This window comes from Camellia sinensis, chromosome 8 (assembly GCF_055761805.1).
Source record: "Camellia sinensis isolate YWXY chromosome 8, ASM5576180v1, whole genome shotgun sequence".
NCBI lineage: Eukaryota > Viridiplantae > Streptophyta > Magnoliopsida > Ericales > Theaceae > Camellia > Camellia sinensis.
The window spans coordinates 154,315,291-154,342,020 of NC_138968.1; the positions used below are offsets into that span (position 1 = coordinate 154,315,291).

At 35.5% G+C, this 26,730-nt stretch overlaps 3 pseudogenes across 2 annotated transcripts; all 3 read left to right on the plus strand.

The window, feature by feature from the left end:
• Positions 1–908: 908 nt before the first annotated feature.
• LOC145788931 (G-type lectin S-receptor-like serine/threonine-protein kinase SD1-13) lies at positions 909–16,051 on the plus strand (annotated as a pseudogene).
• Positions 15,324–18,834, plus strand: LOC114302795 (G-type lectin S-receptor-like serine/threonine-protein kinase At4g03230; annotated as a pseudogene). The gene is made up of 7 exons (XR_014338476.1): positions 15,324–15,514; positions 16,087–16,560; positions 16,909–17,046; positions 17,131–17,343; positions 17,437–17,646; positions 17,757–17,994; positions 18,075–18,834. The product of XR_014338476.1 is annotated as a G-type lectin S-receptor-like serine/threonine-protein kinase At4g03230 (transcript).
• Positions 18,835–20,587: 1,753 nt separating this feature from the next.
• On the plus strand, positions 20,588–23,264 carry LOC114302793 (G-type lectin S-receptor-like serine/threonine-protein kinase B120; annotated as a pseudogene). The gene is made up of 6 exons (XR_014339211.1): positions 20,588–21,454; positions 21,760–22,068; positions 22,220–22,331; positions 22,422–22,591; positions 22,707–22,917; positions 23,026–23,264. The product of XR_014339211.1 is annotated as a G-type lectin S-receptor-like serine/threonine-protein kinase B120 (transcript).
• Positions 23,265–26,730: the final 3,466 nt, after the last annotated feature.

Consider the following 26,730-nt stretch of genomic DNA (forward strand, 5'->3'; position numbering starts at 1 on the left):
TATATTGATGTCCCTTCGTATTCCTACCTTGTGAATATTCTCCAAATTCAAAAGGTAATTCTTAAAATTAGCATTGCAATCAACCGTCCTTGTTTTGGTTTGATTTCAATTTTTTGTTTTGTTTTGTATTGTTTTTTTTTTTTTTTTTTTTTAATGGATGAAGTTTAGAAATTTGAAGATGTTATACTCTATTTAATTCACTGGAATGAGATGGAATGAAATGATGATTATGTAGATTATTTCTTAAAATTTTGAAAAATAATTTTATTTATAATGTATTTATCGTTATTTTCAAATATAGAAATAAATATTTTGATGATATCCACTTAATACTTTTGAACCAAACATAAAGAGACAAAAGGGAAGGGAAAAGAAGATTTTATTTTATTTACTCTATCTGTCTCAAAATATTAGTTTCTTATTCCGTTTTTTATTATCTCAAAATATTAGTCCCTTTTCAAAAATTAAGAACTAAAATAATATAAATTTCCTGTTGTGCCCTTCTTTTAAATTCATTAACAATACAAAAAATACAATTATGATAATTGATATTCCCCAAAAAATGTACTATCACAGGGTAATTTGAAAAAATTAATATTTTAAAAATGTGATAATTATACTATCAAAAAAAAGTAAATTTCTCAAAAGAGACTACTATTTTGGGACGAAAGAAATATTTGTTTTTTTGCTCGAAAACGGCGTGGTTTTGGGATAGTCAAATCACGTGCCCCTACTACTACTGGGAAGAATCAACCGCTAATGCCATCCTCATTGTTAAATTATTCCAAATTGTCTAAATCACTCAATCTTAGTTAATATACTTAAAATATCTCACCTCTTGTGTCCAAGGATAGTTCAATAGATAGGAAACTATATGCAGATCTTAACAGCAAACCTGTAGCTATACAATGGCCGCCACCATGCGTCCTGTAATGAAGGAAAACGGAGCATACACCACCATCACCACCACCACTGCCACCGCTGCCGCCATGATATTTTCCTATAATTTTCATTCAAATTTTACACCACTATCTGCCATTTTCATCATCTTTGGCATATTGTTGTTGTTGGGTCCTTTAATATTTTGTCTTGCAGCTGCAGCTACAACTGCAAAGGATACTATAACAACAGGCTATCCAATTCGAGATATCTATGGCGAAACTCTCATCTCAGCTGGCAACAAATTCCAACTTGGTTTCTTTTCCACTATGGGAGAATCAGGCTACGTAGCCAGTGTTGGAAAAAATGGTTTAAATATTGATTTTTCGAAAACTTTATGCTAATAATTTTGTAGGACCCGTAAGTCGGTTTTGGAGGGTCTGAGTAGCAATGTGTTCGTTGCCATGCGGTGAACAATACTATGAAATTAGTGAGTCAAAACTATTTATAGGTGAATGGAAAATTGGCTCCAAAGTGAGGTTCATTGAACATTAGTCATGTTGGTAAAAAATTCTCAAAATGGTATTGAGTGTTCTTGTCCCACATAGGAAAGTTAGGAAAATTTTGAAGAAGATATAAGGTCCTAGATAGAACCTTAGGCATGGGCCCAAAGGACACCCAAAGTGTGAGTTGGGTTGGATCAGCCTGTTACTATTTTCTTGGGCCAAAATTATTTGAAGATATTTTCAATTTTTTGCTTGCAGACATGTCTCTTCCGAAAAGGTTTTTCCATTGCCTACATTAAGGTAGCCCTCCATCCGGGTTCCGAAAAGGTTTTTCCATTGCCTATTTTAAGGCAGTTCTCCATCTGAGTTTTGGGATCAAATCACCATTGCCTATATTAAGCAGTCCTTCGTCCGGGTTTTGGGTCTCTTCCGAAAAGGTTTTTCCATTGCCTATATTAAGGCAGCTCTCCATTCGGGTTTTGGGATCAAATCAATAAAAGAAAATTCAAACTTCTAGTTTCTTCCTCCTTTGTTCATTCTGCATTTTTATATTTTTTAGAGTCTAGGTTTGAGAGAGTATAAAACACATACTCTAGTTCACTTTTTTTAGAGTTTAAGTTTGAGAGAGTGTAAAACACATACTCTGGTTCGCTGTACACATAGAGTTAGTGCAAATTCTATGTGTGGTGATTGTTGTATCTTGGAGACAAAACGTCTATTAATCTCGAGCATCAGTGGAGAGGGCGTTATTCTGTCTTAAAGACACAGTGTTCATACACAGGCCTCAATCACAACTTCATTCAATAGTTTGATCTTCAAAAAGTTGGAAGTTTATTTTATTTTATTTATTATTCGCTATTAATTAATTTTGCCGAAATTATTCTCCAACAACCAGATACATAGGAATATGGTATTACATATTGAACCCACAGACGATTGTGTGGGTTGCCAATTGACGTTTTCACCATTGAAGATGATGGCAACCTCAACCTCAAGGTCATGGATGGAAATTCCATTAATTTCACTACAGGTCTTACAAGCTTACCATCTTCGTCCAATAGGACAACGGTAAAGCTCTTAGACTCTGGGAACTTGGTTTTGAGCGATGATCTATCGGGAAAAGTACTATGGTAGAGTTTTCATCATCCAACTAATACCTTCCTTCCCGGTATGATGAAGGGCGATAATCTAAAATTGACTTCATGGAAAGGGTCAACGACCCGACAAACAGAAACTTTACTTTCAGGAAAGATCAATCAAATAATTACGTCACTTGGAAAAGAAGCGAGATGTACTGGAGAAGTGGAGGGTCTGGTATCTTTGATAGTTCCTGTTAGTAGATATTTTAATATTATAATGTGTTATTGGTTTGATTTGTTTTATTTTCCTCCAAGTTAATCCTTTTCTTGGTAACCAAGAATCCTCTAAGCAACTTCCTATACTTTTCCTCCAAGAATCCTCCAAGTCAAGTCTTCTTCTCCAAGTCTTCCAAGTCTTGACCACCAAGTCAAGTCTTCTTCTCCTCCAAGAATCTTGTCCACTAAGTTTCCTCTTCTCCAAGACACTTGCCACCAAGTTTCCTCTCCTATAAATTGAGCCTTTCACCTTTCTTATTGGTAGCTCAAGTTTCTTATTTGTGAGATTATCAGGCAAATAAAAAAGGGTGTATGTGTAAAGCTTTGGATTCAACCAATTGTGCAGTATTGGTTAACCATACGACTTAGTCGGGCTATTGTATCCTGGGGGGGACAAGTCAAGGTTTTTTCTGTTGTACTGGTGTAAGGTTTTGCCTAACCTCAGAGGGCTTGAATCTCCTTAAAAAAAGTGAATTTTTCGCGCCTCAGCCCTTACAATAGTTATTGTAATTTTTATTATTTGTATTTTCTGGTGTTTTATTTGTAATTATTACTAAGAATTTTAAGGAGATTCAAATAGTAAAAATTCATGGAGCCAGTACTGGAGAAGCCCAACGAGAATATCGGCGATCTCAACAAGCCCTTCCGGTTCAAGGAAGCCCATTTCAAGAGATAGAAAGGCAAGGTGCTTTTCTACCTCAGTCTCCTCAAGGTGGCCTATATCCTGACGGAGAAAAATCCGAACAAAGTCCCCACTGAAGAGATGACCGACGAGGAGTATGCTGCTCATATTGAAAAAATCGAGAAATACAACACAGATGAGTATAAATGTCGATATTATCTTTTGAATTGTCTTTCAGATCAATTTTATGATTATTATGATACTACTTACACCACTGCCAAGAAAATTTGGAAAGCCTTGCAGAATAAATATAACACTGAAGAGGCAGGCGCTAAAAAATATGATGCAAGCTGTTTTTTCTGCTATCAAATGATAGATGGAAAATCAATGGTGGAACAAGTTCAAGATTTTCAGATGTTAGTGGCTGAAGTTAGATACGAAGGCATCAAAATTGAAAACAATCTTGTTGTAGCAGGTATTGTTGACAAATTACCATCATCTTGGACGGAGTTCCAGAAGTCAATGCGTCACAAGCAAAAAGCGACGTCCTTGGAGACTCTAATCACAAGGATTCGGGTGGAGGAGGAAGCACGAGGACAAGATGCGCTTATGACACAAGAGCATTCCATTACAAAGGTAAATTTAACTTTTGGAAATACTTTACCTAAAGGTCGATTTCATAAAAATAGTCACTTGAAACCAGTTAAGAAAATCTAGAAAAATACTAGAAGACCACAAAATAAAAATTACCCGAGGCAAAAGAAATGGAACCAAGAACCCCCTTCACAAGATCTGACAAATGTGACATGTTTTGTGTGTGGCAAAAGTGGGCATATTGCTCGAACTTTCAAATTTCGAAAACAACAGTCTCGACCACAGGCTAATGTTACCGAGGAATCATTTGTGACTATGATTACAGATATTTTTATGGTTCAATCTGTCGAAGGGTGGTGGGTAAACTCTGGTGCCAATAGGCATGTCTGCTATGATAAAAGATTAGTTCAAAGATTTCACTCATTTTAATGAGGAGAGGACTGTTATGCTTGGTGACTCCAGTTTAACCAAGGTGCTCGGGTGTGGGGATGTTGAGCTGAATTTTACCTCTGGACGTGCGTTTGTTTTAAAAGATGTGTTGTACACATCGTCCATGAGAAAAATTTGATGTCGAGTTATTTGCTCAACAAAGCTGGTTTCAAGCAAACTATTGAATCTGACAAATATGTAATCACTAAAAAAGACATATTTGTGGGGAAAGGGTATGCCTGTGATAGAATGTTTAAATTAAATGTTGAAAATAAGAAAGCACATGTTTCTGTTTACATGCTGTCTTCTATGAATTTTTGGCATGCTCGTCTGTGTCATATTAATAGCCGATATGTGGGAGTCATGAGTAGTTTAGGATTAATTCCCAAACTAACAAATAAGTTTGAGAAATGTGAAGTTTGCAGTCAAGCAAAAATAACTAAAAGGCCTCATAAAAGTGTGGTGAGAAATACTGAATTGTTAGAATTAATTCACACTGATTTATGTGAATTTGAAGGAATTTTAACACGTGGTGGAAATAGATATTTTATCACTTTTATTGATGATTTTCCAAAATACACTTATGTATACTTGTTGAAAAATAAAAGTGATACTTTTGAAAAATTCAAAGAATTCCTCCTTGAAGTTGAAAATCAATTTAGTAAAAAGATTAAAAAATATAGAAGTGATAGAGGCCGGGAGTATGAATCTTTTGGATTCAACTCGTTTGCTCAGTCTTTGGGAATAATCCATGAACCTACTCTACCATATTCACCTGCATCCAATAGTGTAGCAGAAAGGAAAAATAGAATTTTAACTGATTTAACAAATGCTATACTAATTGAAGCAGGTGCTCCTTTAAATTTGTGGAAAGAAGCAATTTTAACTGCATGTTATGTTATGAATAGAGTGCCACATAAAAAAAACAAAAGTTACACATTTTGAGTTCTGGAAAGGGCATAATGTAAACATAAATTTCAGAACATGAAACTTCATGTTTCGGATCATCTACCATGTATATCATCAAGAAAACAAGACTAAAACGACATACCTGAATCCATCGATGAACGGTTAAACGGAAGCGTCTGATTGTCAATAAAACCTTTGATATTGACTATGTTATTGCCTTCTAATCCTTTCCCCTTTGGTGCCTTATGTTTCTCCTTGAGAGGATTTAGAAAAACAAACAGTGTTCTTATTTTTTTTTTCACCTTAGGAAGGAATAGGGACCATAACCTTTTAAAGGTTGTAATTGGTTTTCATAACTGAAAGGTAATGAAAACCAATAAATTAACCATTATTGGTTTTAAAACTGAAAGGTAATGAAAATCAATAAATTAACCATTATTGGTTTTAAAACTGAAAGGTAATGAAAACCAACTTTAACCAATATGTTTTAATTTCTATTTCTGCTCCTCATAGAAATAGAAATTATACAACTAGTATCTACACATTAGGTCCATAACACATATACCCTTAAGCCTATTAACTAAATTGAATCACTTAAATTGTAGGCTTCTTATAAATGATAACACCACATTTAATTATGTGGTCCCATTGAGACATTATCTAACAATCTCCCACTGGACCACATATGTATCTTGAAAAATGTGCTTAACTTTAGTGAGCTCAGAAATTTGTTATCATAACTTGAGGGTATCCAAACAATCTTGTCCATTAACTATATTAATATAGGATCAAAGCGGTCTTCGTTACATCAATCGTAACTCGACCCACCAATGGTCACGTATACAAATATAGCTAAATGACATAGATCAATCATAGATGCGTAGCATGGAAATTACATGTGATGTGATCCATACATGCCTATGTCCAACTGGTCCTACTTAACTTTATTGAGATCAATACTTCACAATACGTAACAGAGCGTAATAAACTGAATACTTCATTTCTGCAGAAATTAATCAAATTACATAAATAAAACTCAAGGCTGACATAAAGCAGTAATATAAATACAAACTCCCACTAAACCAGAATGTTCTCAAATAGAACAACACCCATATGAGCAGTGTGCTCATGAAAGACCTTGGGTGGTAGTTTCTTCGTAAGTGGATCCGCTATCATGGAGTTTGTCCCAATGTGCTCTATGGAAATCTGTCCACTCTGCACTCTTTCTTTTACAACTAGGAACTTGATATCAATATGCTTTGATTTTGTCGAGCTCCTGTTGTTATTGGAATATAAAACTGCAGACTTATTGTCACAATATATCTTAAGTGGTCTTTCAGTGCCTTCCAAAATACGCAACCCAGTGACAAAATTCCGCAGCCATATCCCTTGGTTTGATGCCTCATAACATGCTACAAACTCTGCAACCATGGTGGATGAAGCTATGAGCGTCTGCTTTGCAGACCTCCAAGAAATTGCTCCGCCAGCTAACAGATAAATATAGCCTGATGTGGATTTCCTACTGTCTTGGCATCCAGCAAAATCGGAGTCGGAATATCCAATGACCTCTAACTTATCCGATCTCCTATATGTGAGCATATATTCCTTTGTTCTTTGTAAATATCGCATAACACGCTTGACTGCTTTCCAATGATCCATGCCAGGATTACTTAAATATCTGCCTAACATGCCAACTATAAACGCAATATCCGGACACGTACATACTTGAGCATACATTAGACTCCCTACAGCTGAGGCATAAGGAATCTTCTGCATTTCTTGAATTTCAAGACTGTTCTTCGGGCATTGGCTGAGACTAAACTTGTCTCCCTTAGCAACCGGGGTTTCACCTGATTTACAATTTTGCATGCCAAATCTAATGAGTATTTTTTCGATATAGCTCCTTTGTGATAATCCCAGAATACCCCGAGAACGATCTCGAAGTATTTCGATTCCTAATACAAAGGAAGCATCACCAAGATCTTTCATTTCAAAATTCTTAGATAGAAATCTCTTGGTGTCATGCAATAAGTTTATATCGTTTGTGGCAAGCAATATGTCGTCAACATATAAAACCAAAAATATGTGTTTACTCCCACTGAACTTGTGATACACACATTCATCAACAACATTAGTTTCAAAACCATACGAAGTGAGAATTTGATGAAAAGTACCACTGACGAGAAGCTTGTTTGAGTCCATAGATGGATTTAGTCAATTTGCAAACCATATTCTTTGGGTCTCCTGACACAAAGTTTTCTGGCTGCACCATATAAATTGTTTCTTTAATGTCACCATTAAGAAAAGCTGTTTTGACATCCATCTGATGCAACTCAAGATCAAAATATGCAACAAGCGCCATAATTGTCCTAAAAGAATCTTTCGAAGAAACTGGAGAGAAAGTTTCTTTAAAGTCAATTCCTTCTTTTTGAGTAAAGCCTTTGGCTACAAGACATGCCTTATACCTCTCCACATTACCATTTGAATCCCTTTTGGTTTTAAATATCCATTTACAACCTACGGGCTTCGCACCAACTGGTAATGAGACAAGTTCCCAAACTTTATTGTCTTGCATAGACTTATATTCTTCATTCATGGCTTCTATCCACTTATGAGAGTTGGAACTTTCCATGGCTTGACGAAAGTTGATTGGATCATCTTTCGACATTCCATTTTCTACCTCATGTTCCTGGAGATATACAATATAATCATCTGAAAATACAAATCTCCTTTCTCTGGTGGATCGCCTTAATAGCACAGATTCTTGAGGTTGAGGTTGTAGAGTTTGTTCCTCAGGAACAATTACCTCATCTTGAATGGGGGTTTGAACTATATTATCTTGAACAACATTGTCTGGTTGAGGATTCGAAATTACTTCTCGAGCAATGACAGGTATAGGAACCTGTGATTGGTCAAAAGTAGTAGTAGGAAGTGGGATTACTCCTACTTCCTCCTCAAAGACAATGTCTCTAACTGGATTTCTCCCCCCAAACTCAACATCCTCAAAAAATGTTGCAATTCCCGTCTCAAATATTGACCTATTTGTGGGATCATAAAACTTGTAACCCCGTGATCGTTCGGCATAGCCAATAAAGTAGCTGCTAATGGTTTTAGAGTCCAATTTTCGTTCATGTGGTTTATAAGGCCTCGCCTCAGCAGGACACCCCCACACATGCAAATGTTTTAGACTAGGTTTTCGCCCAACCCAAAGCTCATAAGGTGTTTTTGCAGCTGCTTTAGTTGGCACCCGATTTAAGATATAAGTTGCTGTCTTTAGAGCCTCACCCCAGAGGGACTCTGGTAAAGTAGAATGACTGATCATACTTCTTACCATATCCTTAAGAGTCCGGTTTCGTCTCTCAGATACACCATTCATGCTAGGTGATCCTGGCATGGTGTATTGTGGGACGATTCCACATTCCTCCAGGTATTTTGCAAACGGTCCTGGACGTTGTTCACCTGATCCATCATATCTGCCATAGTATTCACCACCACGGTCAGACCTGACACTTTTAATCCATTTGTTGAGTTGTAACTCAACTTCGGCCTTAAATTTTTTGAATACGTCCAAAGACTGTGATTTCTCATGGATAAGAAATAGATACCCATATCTCGAATAGTCGTCTATGAATGTGATAAAATATTGTTGACCATTCCAAGACGCCATAGGGAATGGGCCACAAATGTCCGTATGAATTAATTCTAAGACATCTGTAGTCCTATGGGCACCATATTTCTTTATTTTGGTCTGTTTTCCCTTGATACACTCAACACAGACATTAAAATCTGAAAAATCAAGAGAGTCCAAAATTCCATCAGACACAAGGCGCTCAACTCTAGATTTAGAGATGTGACCTAGGCGTTTGTGCCATAATGAGGCTGAATTTTCCTTAGTTAATTTACGCTTTGTACCTCGTGATTCCACGTGCAAGGTTGCATTATAAGATGCAATAGTTTCGAGCAAATATAGATTATCAAACACATTAAGTAAACCAGTACCAATAACATTGGAATTAATAGACATACTAAACTTCATATTTCCAAAAGAACAATAATATCCCAATTTGTCCAATACAGAAACAGAAATTAAATTCCGTCTAAAGGATGGTACAACAAAAGTGTCTAATAAATCCAAATAATAACCAGTTTTCAGTAATAATCTAAAGTGCGCTATTGCCTGCACTTCTATTGACTTTCCATCACCCACAAAGATGTATCTTTCAGCATCAGTTGGCTTTCGGTAGTTCAGGCAACCCTGCATAGAAACACATATGTGAGTAGTAGCACCAGAATCTACCCACCAAGTGTTTCTTGGTACTGAAGCTAAATTTATTTCAGAACAGACCAAAACATGAAATGGACCTTTCTTTATACGCCAGGCGACGTATTTGGCACAATCCTTCTTTCTGTGTCCGGGCTTACCACAAAAGAAACAACCATCCTGCGTTTTCTGTTTCTTTGGTTCCGGACCCTGAGGAATAGCAACTTCCTTTCCCTTATGCGTTCTTTTGCCCGTATGCTTGGAGGTGCTTGCTAGATGAGCACTTTCAGTCCTTTCTTGCTTCAATCTCTCTTCCTCTTGCACACAAAATGAAATGAGCTCATTGAGAGTCCATTTCTCCTTCTGGCAGTTATAACTGACCTTAAATTGGTTAAATTGTGCAGGAAGAGAGATGAGAACTAAATGCACGAGCAAATCATTAGATAGGTCGAGCTTTAGTGCCTTAAGTTTTGAAGCAAGATGAGACATTTCCATGATGTACTCGCGAACATTACCCTTGCCTTTATACTTTATTGAAATCAAGCTTGCTAAAAGCGTGCTTGTTTTAGCCTTATCGTTTTTAGCAAAACGCTTTTGAATTTCTAAAAGAAATTCACCGGCAACGGTAACATCCTCTGTTATTGCACCCCGAAAAACTTCTGGAATCCCATGCTTCATGATCATAAGACTTAGCCTGTTAGAACGATCCCACTTTTCAAAGTACACAGTTTCCTCAGGAGTACTTTGTGTAGTGAGAGCATTCGGTTTTGGCATCCTTAATGCCAAGTCCATGTCCATGCAGCCGAGAACAATCAATATGTTCTCTTTCCAGTCCTTAAAGTTTGTTCCATTTAACATTGGAACATTGTTCATGTTGGCAGAGATTGAAGTAGTCGACATTAAAGCTGAATCGAAAAGAAAATAAAAGGAATAAACAATTATACTCACATTAAGTTACCAAAACAGATAATCTCTAAACAAATTAATTTAATGACAACATCTCAAGATACCTAGCACAACATTAATACTAAGCCTTTGGGTAGTGATATTAACTGTAAGTGGTATTCTTGTTGTAATGATCAAACATTGACAATAAGTTATGTCAAATAACAAATCTATCTTTTGATGGATTTATTATTCACATTAGGTTTCCTTTACAATTGGCACATGTTTATCACCACAAAATGTGTGTGTAATTCTGCCAAGTCTTAATCATGTCTTTGGACCGATAAATACCCGCATGAGATACACAGACATGAATTTCAAAACATTCCATATAAAACAATCTAGACAAGAGAGATCACTTTTGTGACATCTTGTTTGAATTGACTTATATTTAGAACATTAGAAAATTAAATTTCCGTAGACGTTGTATGAAATTACATTAAATTTAAAGATTTCTAAATTTTTTACCCCGTATATGTTATATAATCTGCAGCAATCCCAATTATATACATATATATATAAATACATGATGTTCACCATTTGAAAAATGAACCGCCCATCCGAAGTATGTTCTATTTCTAGAAAACAAAACAGAATTTGCAGCAGAGGGAAAAACAGAAATACAAAAACAGAATCTGATTCCAAGAAACTAAATAGGATGAATAAAAGCATATCTATTCTGATAATACACATGATATAACCGCTCTGATACCACTTGTAAACATAAATTTCAGAACATGAAACTTCATGTTTCGGATCATCTACCATGTATATCATCAAGAAAACAAGACTAAAACGACATACCTGAATCCATCGATGAACGGTTAAACGGAAGCGTCTGATTGTCAATAAAACCTTTGATATTGACTATGTTATTGCCTTCTAATCCTTTCCCCTTTGGTGCCTTATGTTTCTCCTTGAGAGGATTTAGAAAAACAAACAGTGTTCTTATTTTTTTTTTCACCTTAGGAAGGAATAGGGACCATAACCTTTTAAAGGTTGTAATCGGTTTTCATAACTGAAAGGTAATGAAAACCAATAAATTAACCATTATTGGTTTTAAAACTGAAAGGTAATGAAAACCAATAAATTAACCATTATTAGTTTTAAAACTGAAAGGTAATGAAAACCAACTTTAACCAATATGTTTTAATTTCTATTTCTGCCCCTCATAGAAATAGAAATTATACAACTAGTATCTACACATTAGGTCCATAACACATATACCCTTAAGCCTATTAACTAAATTGAATCACTTAAATTGTAGGCTTCTTATAAATGATAACACCACATTTAATTATGTGGTCCCATTGAGACATTATCTTACACATAAGCCAAATTTGAGATATTTGAAGGTTTGGGGTTGTCTAGCTTTTGTTAGACTTGTGGACCCTAAAAGACCTAAATTATGTGTGAAAGTTGCCACTTGCGCTTTTCTTGGATATACAACAAATAGTACAGCCTATAGATTTTTTGACATTGAAAACAAAATAATTTTTAAATCAGGTGATGCAATTTTTCATGAAGAAAAATTTCCTTTTAAATCTAAAAATGGTGGGGGTCAAAATTATCAATAAAATATTTTATCTAAAATCGGTCCCTTTACTCCTCTTTTACAAAACCAAGATACTGTAGTTTTTTAATTTAGAATGAGTAAAAGAGCCAAATTAGAAAAAGATTTTGGCCCTGATTATCATGTTTTTAATGTGGAGGAAACTCCATTAACTTTACAAGAAGCTTTGAAATCTCCTGACTCTGTTTTTTGGAACGAGGCTGTAAATGATGAGATGAAATCATTATTATCCAATAAAACTTGGGTATTAGTAGATTTACCACCAGGTTGTAAAACTATTGGCTATAAATGGGTTTTGAGAAAAAAAACTTAAACCGGATGGAACTATTGATATTTAAAGCAAGGCTTGTTGCAAAAGGTTTTAAACAACAAGCAGATCTTGAGTTTTTTGATACATTTTCTCCGGTTACTAGAGTTACATCCATTAGATTATTAATTGCAGTAGCTGCAATTCATGATCTAAAAATTTATCAAATGGATGTTAAAACAGCCTTTTTAAATGAAGACCTGGGTGAAGAAATCTATATGGATCAACCTGAGGGTTTTGTAGAACCCGGTCAAGAAAGCAAAGTGTGCAAGCTAGTTAAATCCCTATATGGCTTAAAACAGGCCCCTAAACAGTGGCATGAGAAATTTGATTCCTGCATGATTGAGAATGACTATAAAACGAATGAATGTGATAAATGCATCTACCATAAATCTGAAGAAAATTCGCATGTCATTATTAGCCTCTATATAGATGATTTACTTATATTTGACTCTAATTTGCATATCATCGTGGAAACTAAAAATATGCTTAGTAGCCATTTTGATATGAAAGATCTTGGTGAGGCTAATTATATTTTGGGAATGAAAATTACCAAAACTTGTGAAGGTATATTTCTTGATCAGTCGTATTATGTTGAGAAAATTTTGAGAAAATATAATTTTTATAAGTGCAAGCATGTTCTTACTCCTTTCGATCCTCATGTGCATTTATTTCCTATAGAAAATGATGAGGATATAATTAATCAAAAGGAATATGCTAGTATGATTGGTAGCTTGCGTTATGTGACTGACTGTACTAGACTTGACATTGCCTATGCAGTTGGAGTACTTAGCAGGTTTACTAGCAAGCCTGGCAGTGATCACTGGCTAGCCATTAAGCGAATTATGAAATATTTATCGGGTACTATAAAATATGGCTTGTTTTATAATAAGTATCCTGCAGTACTTGAAGGTTACAGTGATATCGGTTGCAATATCTTGTCAGGTGATTCATTATCAACCATTGGTTACTTATTTACATCATGAGGTGGTGCTATAAGTTGGAAATAAAAAAAAACAAATCATTATTGCTAATTCAACAATGGAGGCTGAGTTTATTACTTTAGCTACAGCTAGTGAAGAAGCAAATTGGTTGAAAGATTTGTTAAATGAAATCTCTTGTTGGGAAAAACCGATTCCATCTATATTGATTCATTGTGATAGCACCGCAGCAATTGGTCGAGTTAACAACCGTTATTATAACGGTAAATCCAGACCTATCAGAAGAAAACACAATACTGTGAGATCTTTTATGAATAATGACATCATAAATGTGGATTATATTAAATCTGGTGATAATCTTGCAGATCCATTAACTAAGGCCTTAGCAAGAGATAGAGTTTGGAATACATCGAGGGGGATGGGGTTGAAGCCCATTGAACATAACAGGAGCCATGTATGAGGATACTCAACCCAGGGACCAGAGATCTTGTAACTAGGTTCAATGAGAAAAACGATCATATGATGGCCGTGAGAAATGCACTCAATTACTTTTTACCCATTTCTATGATGTAAGTGCATTTATCCTGTAACGTTGTAGAGGTTGAGTTATTAAAAAACTCTTAATGAATTTCTGTAGCTCTTATTGAGTGGGGTGTCATAGTTACAAGAGCACCATTGACAAAATTCACTTATGTGAGTGTGGTAGTAGGGCCGTTACCTATGAGATCTGGGCTAATTCTCAAACATACTTATGAATCCTGAGATCACACAAGGCTATAATGTGCTGGCTCTTAAAGCTTATGTGAACACTTGGAATATTATGTGTGTGCAATAATTATTTATTTCCCTTAAGTAATCATAGTTCAATGTTGAGCATACTATTGGCTCTGGAGTAGATATTATTGTTTTACTAATAGAGGTTCAATGCAGAGCACACCTACCATGATGCATAATTTCCTTATTTGCCTAATAATCTTAGCTTTTTTGTTACCTATAATATTAAAATAGGTGGAAAAATGTTAGCAGATATTTTAATATTATAATTTGTTATTGGTTTGATTTACTTTCTTTTCCTCCAAGTTAATCATTTTCTTGGCAACCAAGAATCCTCTAAGCAACTTCCTATACGTGTCCTCCAAGAATCCTCCAAGTCAAGTCATCTTTTCCAAGTCTTCCAAGTCTTGACCACCAAGTCAAGTCTTCTTCTTCTCCAAGAATCTTGTCCACTAAGTTTCCTCTTCTCTAAGACACTTGCCACCAAGTTTCCTCTCTTATAAATTGAGCCTTTCACCTCTCTTATTGGTAGCTCAAGTTTCTTATTTGTGAGATTATCAGGCAAATAATAAAGGGTGTATGTGTAAAGTTTTGACTTCAACCAATTGTGCAGTATTGGTTAACCATACGACTTAGTCAGACTGCACCGGTGTGAGGCTTTTCTTAACCGCAGAGGGCTTGAATATTCTTAAAGATAGTGAATTTCCCGCGCCTTCGCTCTTACAATAATTATTATAATTTTCTGATATTTTATTTGTAATTATCACCGACAGTTCCGATCAGAAATTGCTATACAAAATAGCCCCACTGTTATCAAATTCTAGCAATGGTAAGAACATAACATATTATGGTAAGAATTTAACTATCTCACCAGTTTTAATAGACAATATTACGAGGTTGGTGATGAGTTTTTCCGGGGAACTACAGCTTTTCAATTGGGATAATAATGGACAGTGGCATTTGATATGGTCAGAACTGCGAGACAAGTGCAGTGTGTATAATGCTTGGGGGGATTTTGGAAGCTGTAATAGTGAGAATAGTGGATTGAAGTACTGTAAGTGTTTGCCGGGTTTTGAGCCTAACTCACCAGATGAATGGAATTCTGGTGAATTTTCAAGCCGATGTACTAGGAAGACAACTACGTGCTTGACGGATAAGAAGAAGTACACATTCTTGAAGTTTATGATGAAAGTGGAAGATCCAGACTCACCATTTGAGGCGAAAAGTGAGCAGGATTGCGAAAGCGAGTGTGTTGCAAGTGCCAGGCGTATTCTTATATCGTATCATCTGTTGCTGCGCAAAGAGTCACTAGTACAAACTCATCTAGGTGCAGAATTTGGACCAAGAATCTCGGAAATCTTCACGAGGATACGGAAGGTGCTTAAAACCTATCAGTCCATGTAGCCCGTACAGATATAGGTACTTTACTTTCTTCCCTTCCAGAAAAAAGGGTGCCCCTCTATGCATTTAAATTTGATATGAGTATTTTAATTCATAAATTTCAAATTTTGTACGCTTTTCAACATATATATATACTTTTTTAAAAAATAAAAAATCGTAATATCATAACATTACTGTATAACATTACTGGCAAACATATGGACTAGATCTACTCTTGCTAAACTTGTCTGACTTCAATCTTAACCAAACAATTTATCCTTCTAACGAATTAGGCTAATTCAATTTGGCCACTCCTTAACTGAGGGGCCAAGATCAATCCTTTGTTGCTGTTCGGCTTGCAGGCTTGTATTGTTGGACTTTCTAACAGAGCACTGATGATCTTGACCAATGGCCCTGTTTCATGGGGTAATAATAGACCCATATATCAGAATTGAGTTAAATTGTTACAACTCAGACACTATCGACCTATCTTTTGGCCTATAAATGATTTTTCTTCTTAAATAGTTGATTGTTGACTTTGAGATTTTAGGGACATGGTCCTTGACTGATTTGTAGTAAGGTCTAAATGGTTTATGTTCTTGATTTTGTAGAATCAACATCAAGAGATTGCGAGCCTTGTGGTGCTAACATTCTACCCTATCCCCTATGCCCTGGACAAAATTGCGGTGACCCAATGTACAACAATATCCGCTGCAACAAGTCTACAGGACAAGTTGAGTTCCAGGAACCAAGAGGCATCTACAGAGTTACAAGCATCAATCCAGATAATCTTACATTTATCATCCAACTTACAGATACAGTTGAAAATGCCAATATCTGTCGTGCTAACAATTTTCGTGTCAGTCCATCATTACCGTATAAAGTGATTGGTAGCTCGTGTAATGCTGGCTTAGCTGTAGAGATCAGTTGGGATCTAGCACCACAGCCGACCTGTACTTTGTTGGAAGACTGCAAGGATTGGCCTAATTCAAGTTGCAATACAACAGAAGACGGCAAGAGAAGGTGCCTTTGCAATGTAAACTATCAATGGCATGGCTTGGAATTAATTTGTACTAGTGTTCTAGGTGAGGATGCTATTACTATACATATAATGAACTATAGACTAATAACATCATGTGTGAGTGTGAGTGTGACAGTAATTTTCCAGGAAAATTTTCTTGATCCAAAGAGAAACTGGCCTTGTGCACAAATTTTTACAAGTTCTATTAGTGTTTAAACAACTTCAGAAAGTGTTTCGCTGATTTACACAAACACTTGAGAATCACAACTCAAAAACGTCAATGGGGAAAAAAAAAAAATATATTTGATATGTTGGACTTCCTTGTTTTTACGGGTTTATATCAATTCACATCATCACAAAACACTACAATAGCGAGCATAAAATGATGAAACATATTTTTGTTTTGTTTCAGGAAACGACAATAGCACTAGGAAAAAAAAGAAGTCATTTTCTTTTGTGATCCATTTTATGGTTGCAATGATCCTAGTTGTGCTCATATGCATCAGTGGCTATATTTGGTACAAAAGAAGGAAGCTAAAACAAAGACAAGGTACTTACTACCATATAGTGTCTGCGTTTTCTGTTCTTCAATATAACAAGCATGTATAACTAAGATGTATATGTTCAACATCAGAAAGCAGAGAAAGCGTCCAGAGAAATCAAGCACTTCGCTTGTTTGATACTGAAAGACGGGTTAAAAACTAGATAGATTTGGGTGAGTTCAAAGAAGATGATATGGAAGGCATTGATGTAACCATATTTTGATTTAGAAAGCATACTAGTTGCTACAAATACCTTCTCAGATGCAAATAAGCTTGGACAATGGGGATTTGGGCCTGTTTACAAGGTTACAGTCCTTTCCTTAATACTCACCAAAGCTCATGTACAAGAATTCTATGTTTAGTGACAAAATTAATTAGTTTCATGAAAATCTGAACAGGGCATTTTTCCCGGAGGACGAGAAATTTCTGTGAAGAGGTTGTCAAGTCATTCGGTACAGGGATTGGAGGAATTTAAAAATGTGGTTGTATTGATTGCAAAACTTTAACTCAGAATCTTGTTTGACTTTTAGGCTATTGCATCAAAGGTGATGAAAAGATTTTACTCTATGAGTATATGCCAAACAAAAGCTTAGATTCCTTCATATTTGGTTAGCCTTTAAACTTTTTCCTCTTAAAACTTTTAGTACGTAGATTATATTCCATTTGGTAATTAATAGAAACTGATCTGAATCATGCTTTCCAATGGACAAATTGCAAGATCGAACTCTATGCATGTCATTAGACTGGGACAAACGCTTCGATATCATTTTGGGAATTGCTCGAGGGCTTCTTTATCTTCATCAAGACTCGAGGTTGAGAATTATTCATAGAGATTTGGAAACAAGCAATATTCTATTAGATGGAGAGATGAACCCCAAAATTTCAGACTTTGGCTTGGCGAGGATAGTTGGGGGAAAAGAAACAAAAGCAAACATCGCCAGAGTAGTCGGAACCTAGTAAGTAATAACATCGCTAGTGTCCTTTATGCTGTGCTATATTGATATACTAACTTGTTTGGGTATTTGATGTAATGCAGCGGCTATATGTCTCCAGAGTATGCATTAGATGGATTGCTCTCAATTAAGTTTGATGTCTTTAGTTTTGGAGTCATTGTACTCGAGATTGTGAGTGGGAAGAGGAACACTGGATTTTACAAGTCCCAACAAGCCTTTAACCTTTTTGGGTCATGTGAGTACTAATTTGATCAAATCCAATGATTTGTTGTCATGTTATTTCATTCAACTCTGATTTGAAAGCAATCTCAGGCCTGGAGATTTTGGAGAGAAGAGAAAGCATTGGGTTTGATAGATCAGACACTGATTGAATCTTGCAATAGAGGTGAGGTTATGAGGTGCATAACAGTTGGGCTTTTGTGTGTACAAGAAGAGCCTAGTGATCGTCCTAGCATGCCAAATGTAGTTTTCATGCTTGGCAGTGAAAGTGCAACGCTTCCGAATCCTAAACCACCAGCTTTTTTGGCGAAGAATTGGCTTTCTAATGCACCTTCTTCTTCTTCTTCTTCTTCTAGTAAACCAGAAACATTCTCCGATAGTGCGTTGACAGTTTCTGTAGAAGAAGGCCGATAAGTAGTGGAATTTTTCATGAATCATTACTTATTCTTATTAGTTTCCATCACCATATTTATGCAATCTAATATTTTTTTGGAAAACATAGCTTGTAATTGTGCAATATATGGTTACTTTGTTCCATCAACGGGGGAATAATTCATATTTTAAATGTTCCCTCTTATAGGAAAAAACAAAAAATCAATAAACTGTAGAATTAATTGAATTGAATTTCCATTCAACATGTGATTCCTTCTAAATGTCAGAAGAATTATTTCAACATTGTAACACTTTCAAATCTTTGGCCAAGTCTGACTCTGACATGCTTGCATTTTGCCTATCCAAATTTAAAGTTTCCAGACAAATTGCATAAACACCATTTCTGAGGTATAGTTTCAGAGAAATTGATCACATAAAACATCATCGTGGAGTCAAATTCAACTACAATAGTAGATTCTATGTGAAGCTCGATTTTGCAATGTAAATATATATAGATAATGTGTGTTAAAAAGAAGTCATGTTTTGAAAACTTCAGAGAATCAAAAGAAATAACTAGAAAGTCAGGAAAAGTGGCACTAGTTTATAGGAAAGAACATTGTTGAATATGAATTGAATTGAAGAATACAAGGCTGCAAGCCATGAAACACAACACTCTTGTAATTATTATTCTCATTTGAAAGGAAACATTGGTCCCTCACTACCTAATTATAGAACACGTCAGACAACCATGTTCACTTTCTTTTCTTAGCCTTGAGTACAAGTTTTTTTTTTTTTTTTTTTTCTTCTCTTAGTCTTGAGTATATATATATATATATTTTCTTCATTTTGTGGCAAAGTTTGACCCTTTTGGAGTTGGTGCTTGCATTATGCCTCATTGCTCTGGCCTTTACTTTGTTGACTTTTCAATTGCCTGCAATACATTGTTGAAATATACTACGAAGTATGAAAATTTACTCCGAATTTTATCTCAAAACAAGTTGTATAGTGTAGATTTAAAGTTAATGCGATGTGGGTCACACCTAAAATGATTGTGATCCAAAGAAGCGTTTTTCTAGATAATTTTTCTAAATTTGTAGTATTGTCGATACATTGTTTACTTGTTATTAGTACTCTATTCTTTGTTCTAATTTCACTTAAATTTATAGTTTCTGCTGCTGTCACTTTCTGTATCAAGAATGAGCCTCTCTTTTTATTTATTCTGCCCTTTTTTCTTTTTTCCTTTTTTGATTTTTGGTTTTTTTGATACAGTTGTTCTACATGTACAAAATTTGAATACAACCCTTTCACATAGGATAGAACCCACACATTTTAATGAGTCTCACTGCATGTGAGAAGGTTTGTGTGCACGTAGAATTTTTATGTATATAAGCAATTTGTTTAGTGTTGATACTAATTATTTGCAGGATTTGCCTTCTCTAGTTTTTAATTAAGATTTTCTTCAAAAAGTTTGTGATCTCAGTTTGTGACAATCCTTATAAAGCCCACTGTTTCTGTTTTATTTTTATTTTTTATGTGGAAAATTTAAATCTATTGGAAGTGGTGCTTGGATTGTACTTCATTACCCTAGCATCAAATGTTAGCCTCTCTTTTTCTTTATTATGCCTATCTGGCACTCAAGTGGTTGTCATTAAGAGGCCTATCACCTCCTAGATGAAATGTGTTAAGTTTGTTATGCATTTTTACATACTCGATTTTGTTTCAGTATTTTGATTTCTTAAGTTTCCTTTGCAATAAAAAAATCCAATTTTGAAAATTTTGAACATGTATAACAAGACTGTATGTTGCAGTGGTTCAACAACAATACTCAATTTTTTTTGTCTTTAGAAAGAAATTAACTTAAAAGCATCAATGTATTTTTAAAAAAAAAATGTTGAATGAAGGCAACAATCAACTGTACTATATAATACAGAAAAATGTACATACACAGAAAACTTGTAAAAAAAGAAAAAAAGAGACAAGACATGGCCCATCTTTAAAGTGACACATTAATTCAAGAATAATTCTACATCAGAATTTTGCAGCCCATTTTCATACCTATCGGTAGTTTGTGATGACTTTCCTTGTGATTCGTGAACATAAACATAGGAAAGCCTAACCAAAAAATCAACTCTCTCTTCAAGTACCACTTGAGTGTCTGTCTGTCTACCATTAGTTTCTTCTAGCAGAGTGAGATACATACCAAATGAATGATGGATCACCTTAAACCAAAAGATCCATCAATGGCTTGCTATTTTCTACTGAATATTATGATCATCCTGTCCTCTTCTCTCTTTCCTGTTTGTGCTAGTGAAGACATTTTGAGAGCAGGCGAATCACTCAACTCTAACCAAACCTTAACATCAGCTGGTGGAAATTTTGCGTTAGGCTTCTTCAGTCCAGGCAATTCCACCAACAGATACATTGGCATATGGTACAAAACAATCTCCAAACAAACAGTCATATGGGTTGCTAATAGTGAAAACCCTCTTGCCCAGAATTCTACAGCGGTTTTCAGGCTCGGTGATGATGGGAATCTTGTGATTTTTTATGGAAGAGGACAGGTAGTCTAGTCAACAAATGCAACAATTCTCAATTTGGCCATAAACTCCACAGTTGCACAGCTTTCAGATAATGGAAATCTCGTTCTGAGACTTGGTGACGACACGTTATTATGGCAGGGTTTTGATAATCCAACTGATTCATGCCTGGCATGAAACTCAGGTTGAATCGGAAAACTGGACAGCGAAGCCTTCTATACTCATGGGTAGACAATTAAGATCCTCGACCAGGAATGTTTTCAGTAGGTATAGGTCCTGAAGGGCGTCCACAAATTTTCATTTGGAAGCAAAACCATCCATGTTGGAGAAGCACAGTATATGACTAGTTTTTCTTATATAGGATACAAATCTCAAGGTTTTACCTCTTTTTTTTAGTTTCGTAGAAGAAGGTGATGAAATTTATCTCAGTTGCAGTGTCCCTGGAAGTTCGAATAAAATAAGAGCCATGCTAACTCCTAGTGGGCAAGCGCAGGTCCTTTTATGCGAACAAAGTGACAATTCATGGGTAGTTGCATGGAAGTTGCCAGTAGTTGAGTCCAAATGTGATTTTTATGGCCAGTGTGCTCCATTTAGTAGCTGTGAACAAAATGGTTTGCATCCATTTTGCAGTTGTTTGCAGGGTTTTGAACCTAAAGATCAGAATTCTTTGAATCTTGGAAATTGGACAGGAGGCTGTGCCAGGAAAATGGCACTGACATGTGATCTGGGAGATTGGTTTTTTAAGTTTGAAAGAACAAAATTGCCCGATTATTCAATCTCTCTTGGAAATATGACTGTTAGTCAATGTGAATCCAAATGTCGTGACAACTGCTCCTGCACAGCTTATGCGTATGCTAATATGAGTGGAGAAACTACTGTGCATTGTATGAATTGGTTTGGGGATCTCATGGACCTAAAAGGCAATGACTACCATGGAAAAGACCTTTATGTTCGCCTTCATGGCTCTGACCAAGGTATGTATGACATCTTTGCTCGATTTCCGTTCAAAACACTTTTTTTTCTTCTAAATTTTAGTTGACTTCTAATGGGATTCCTGGAAATTTTGTGTTTTGTAATTGATGCGTAGTTGCTGATGGTAGAAGCATAGAAGCAAAAGTCTAATTGTGATTGCAGCAGTTGCCATCTCTGCAGGATTGCTTCTTATTAGTAGCTTTGGCTATGTCTTGAGGATGAGAAGGCTGAGAAGTCAAGGTATCACAACCTCACAAATCAGAGCTATTTATTAGTACACTTGCAGTTTCTTATACATGGTTTTGCATCACTGAATACTCTTGAGTACAGAGACAATAGATGGAGATTCGCACGAGCTTGATGCCAACTCTAGTGCATCTGTTGCTGGGCCAAGTAATGGAGAATTGTTATCGTTCAGTTTAAGAAGCATATTAGCTGCTACTGACAACTTTTCTGAAGTAAAACAACTTGGAGAGGGTGGGTATGCATCTGTTTATTAGGTAACACAACGCGTTTTGTTTTGTGGTAAAACAATGAAGTTGTCTTATGTTTTAGTTTCTATTATTTATTTCAATATTCTTACATTTCATCCTCATTTTTTTTTCTTTTTTTCAGGGGAATTTGCCTGAAGTACAAGAAGTAGCCATTAAAAAGCTATCTAAAAAATCATTACAAGGAACAGAGGAGTTCATGAATGAGTTGAAACTTATTGCCAAACTCCAACATCAAAATCTTGTTAGGCTTTTGGGTTGCTGTGTTGAACAAGAGGAAAAGATACTAATCTATGAGTATATGTGCAATGGAAGCCTAGATAAATTGCTATTTTGTACAGCTTTACCTTTTTTCTGTAACTTCTAATAAACACAATTTCTATTAGTTTTGAGGCTCTGATTTTCAATTTCCCCTCATTGATTTAGTGTTGATTTTCCATTAGGCCCTTCTAAACAAGCCAATCTGGACTGGAGTAAACAATTTCGGATCATAGAAGGGATTGCTCAAGGTCTTATCTACCTGCACAAGTATTCTAGATTGAAAGTCATTCACAGGGATTTAAAGGCAAGCAATATTTTGTTGGATGAAGCAATGAATCCCAAAATTTCGGACTTTGGAACTGCAATGAGTTTTGGAATAAATCAAACTGAAGCAAATACCATGCGGGTGGTGGGCACATAGTAAGTACCAGCAGATATTTTTTTGTAGGAATTTTTGTAGGAATATCTTCACTATATTTAAATAAATAAATTCTGTTTGTGTACTAAATTACAAACAGAATATACAAGAAAATAGGAAAGAAAAGAAAATGTTTGATTACAAAAATCAAACTAGAAATAAAAATAACTAAATAAAAACAGATTTTATTTTGTTACAAAAACAAAATCAAAATCTGATTTAAATAAATAAAATAGAAAAATTAACAACTTATTTGATTAATTTCTTGAATAATATTCTGATCAAGTCCAGTGTTTGACACTGTGTCTTTAAAACAGATTTGTCCTCTCTACGGTACTTTCAGAATATAGACGTCTGTCTCTTAGGGTAAAATAATCAATCAACGAAAAATAGCAGCACTACAAATTTTTCGTACGACAAACACACTAAGTGTTTATACTCTTTCTCACAGAAATTTAGATGCAGCAAAATGTAGAGAGCAGTAGCAGATTTGAGGACAAAAATTGGAGTGAAAAAATCCAAATGAGGGACTGCCTTTATATAGGAAATTTTGTGGTTGTAAGGTGTGAAATAAACAAGTGCAAAACCTGTTTGAACAGGTATGATACCTGTACGGTTTTGAAGGAACAGATTTAAATCTATTGGGCTCAAAATTCAAACAGATAAAAAACCGCATAGACCTGTTTGGATGTAGGGAAAAAACCGAAACAGATTTTTTCTAGAATTAATTTGAATTCTGGACAGAAATTTTTATTTTACCAAAAAATAAAATTAAATTCAAATATTTTTGGCCTAAAAAGATAGGTATTGGGCTGGACAAGCCCAACCCAACCTCACACCACGCACCCGCGCCCAGGCCTAGCCCAGTCGCCCGCTTGACCGGACGGCGACGGCGGCGCGCGCGTGGTGATTTTTGGGTCCAATGGGTCTAGCCCATTTTGTCCATAACCTCCATCTCTACAAACTTGGGTGCCTCTTGGGGCCTATCACAAGTTCCAACTCCATGCCTTATAAACCCATCAAAATTTTTCCACCAAACCAATGTGGGACAAGCCATTTTCCAAACCTTTAAGGATTTTCCAGCAAAACTCCATTTCCATGGAACTCACTTTGGCTTCAATTTCCCATTCACCCGATAATGGTTTTAAGCAACCAAATATATCACGTGAATCATAACGCGGCATAGAACGCATTACTACTTTGACCCACGAAAAATGACACATGGGTCCCACCTAAAAATTATACCAAAGTTGAGGAAAAATTCTGTTTTCTAGAATTTTCAAAACCCATTTCTAACAATCCCCCACATGAATGGAATTTGATGACAACGAAATGCAACAATATGCAAAATTTGTCGAAAGAGTATAAATCGAAAATATCTTGCATCAGGATAGGTAGCTTTCGACCTTGAACCTTCCCTAGTGATAACCTATCGGATTTACTAGCTAACCAATGGATGCGATGCCTTGAATTGTTCAGTCGTTTGTGTAAGCCAAGACAATAGATTTTACACAAAATATCTTCTAACACATCATGGTTCTCACTGTTGTATTCATTTTGGCCTTGAATGCTCCTGGTTTTCATGAGTGTTTTCTAGAGAATTTAGCCTCTTCATTCTCATAGAACTGGCCGCAGTTCGACACTCATATAGGTGATTCTTATTGTAAGTATCTCCTTATACTTGTCTTGATTTTTATGCCTAAATCAAGATATAAGTAATCATTAAAAGCTAAGCGTATTCTTTGACCCCTGCATACAATACATGTTGCAGATATCACTCTCACCATAGGAATGGGTAGGGAATTTTAATCCCTTGGTGATTTTTGGTGAGCCACACATAACTTAGTTGTCCCTTTGAACTTAGTTCTTGGGGTCTCCTGTCATATAAGTAGGGTTACCATTATGATGACTCTTATGTAATAGGCTTTAATCCCATTCCCTTCGATGAACTATACACTTGCTCTTTTGTCAAACCTTTTGTTAACGGATCCGCAATATTCTCTTTAGATTTTATATAATCTATTGAGATTATTCCATTTGAGAGCAGTTGCCTTACGGTATTATGTCGACGACGAATATGTCGTGACTTACCGTTATACATATGATTCTGTGCCCTGCCTATTGCAGATTGACTATCACAATGAATGCAAATAGCTGGCATAGGTTTTGGCCACATTGGAATGTCTTCTAAGAAGTGACGAAGCAATTCTGCTTCTTCTCTTGCTTTGTCTAAAGCTATGAACTCAGATTCCATTGTGGATCGTGCAATGCATGTTTATTTTGTGGATTTCCATGAAACAGCAGCGCCTCCTAGAGTAAAGACATATCCACTAGTGGATTTTGAATCTTTAGTATCCGATATCCAATTGGCATCACAATAACCATCGAGTACTGTTGTATATCGTGTAAAGTTCAAACCATGAACACGGGTAAACCTTAGATATCTAAGAACCCGAATGATCGCTTTCCAATAGTCTTCTCTGGGATTACTAGTGTACCTACTCAATTTACTGACTGCATAAGTTATATCAGGATGAGTACAATTCATTAGGTACATTAGACTTCCAATGATTTGGGAGTATTTTAACTGAGACATCGCATCATCTTTATTTTTCGATAAATAAAGACTGATGTCTACAGGTGTTCTAGCTACATTCATATCATCTTTGATAAATTTACCAAGTATTTTCTCAATGTAATGTGATTGAGATAATGTATATCCGTTAGATGTTTTAGTAATTTTCATTCCTAATATAACATCTGCGACCCCCATATCTTTTATATCAAATCTTCTATTAAGCATTTGCTTAGTTAATTTGATCATATTTTGACTACTTCCAATGATAAGCATGTCATCCACATAAAGACAAACTATGACATATCCTTGGTCAATGTTTTTAATATAGACGCACTTGTCACATTCGTTTATCTTAAACCCATTAGTAAGCATTGTATGATCAAATTTTTAATGACATTACTTAGGTGCTTGTTTTAATCCATAAAGAGATTTTACAAGCCGGCAAACTTTCTTTTCTTGCCCTAGCACTACAAACCCTTCGGGTTGCTCCATATAGATCTCTTCATTTAGATCACCGTTTAAGAAAGTTATTTTAACATCCATTTGATGTATTTCTAAATTAAACAACGTTGCTATAACAATAAGTATGCGAATGGATGTTATTCTTGTCGCAGGGGAATATGTGTCAAAATAGTCCAAACCTTCTTTTTGTCTATAACCTTTTACTACAAGTCTTGCTTTATACTTATCTATTGAACTATCTGTTTTCATTTTTCTCTTGAATATCCACTTATATCCAAGAGGTTTAGAACCAGGTGGAAGATCCACCAATTCCCAAGTATGATTTTGCATAACGGATTCAATTTCATTATTAACAGCCTCTTTCCACAAAGGTGCTTCAGGACTTGTCATTGCTTCCTTAAAGCTTTGAGGTTCATTTTCTAACAGGTA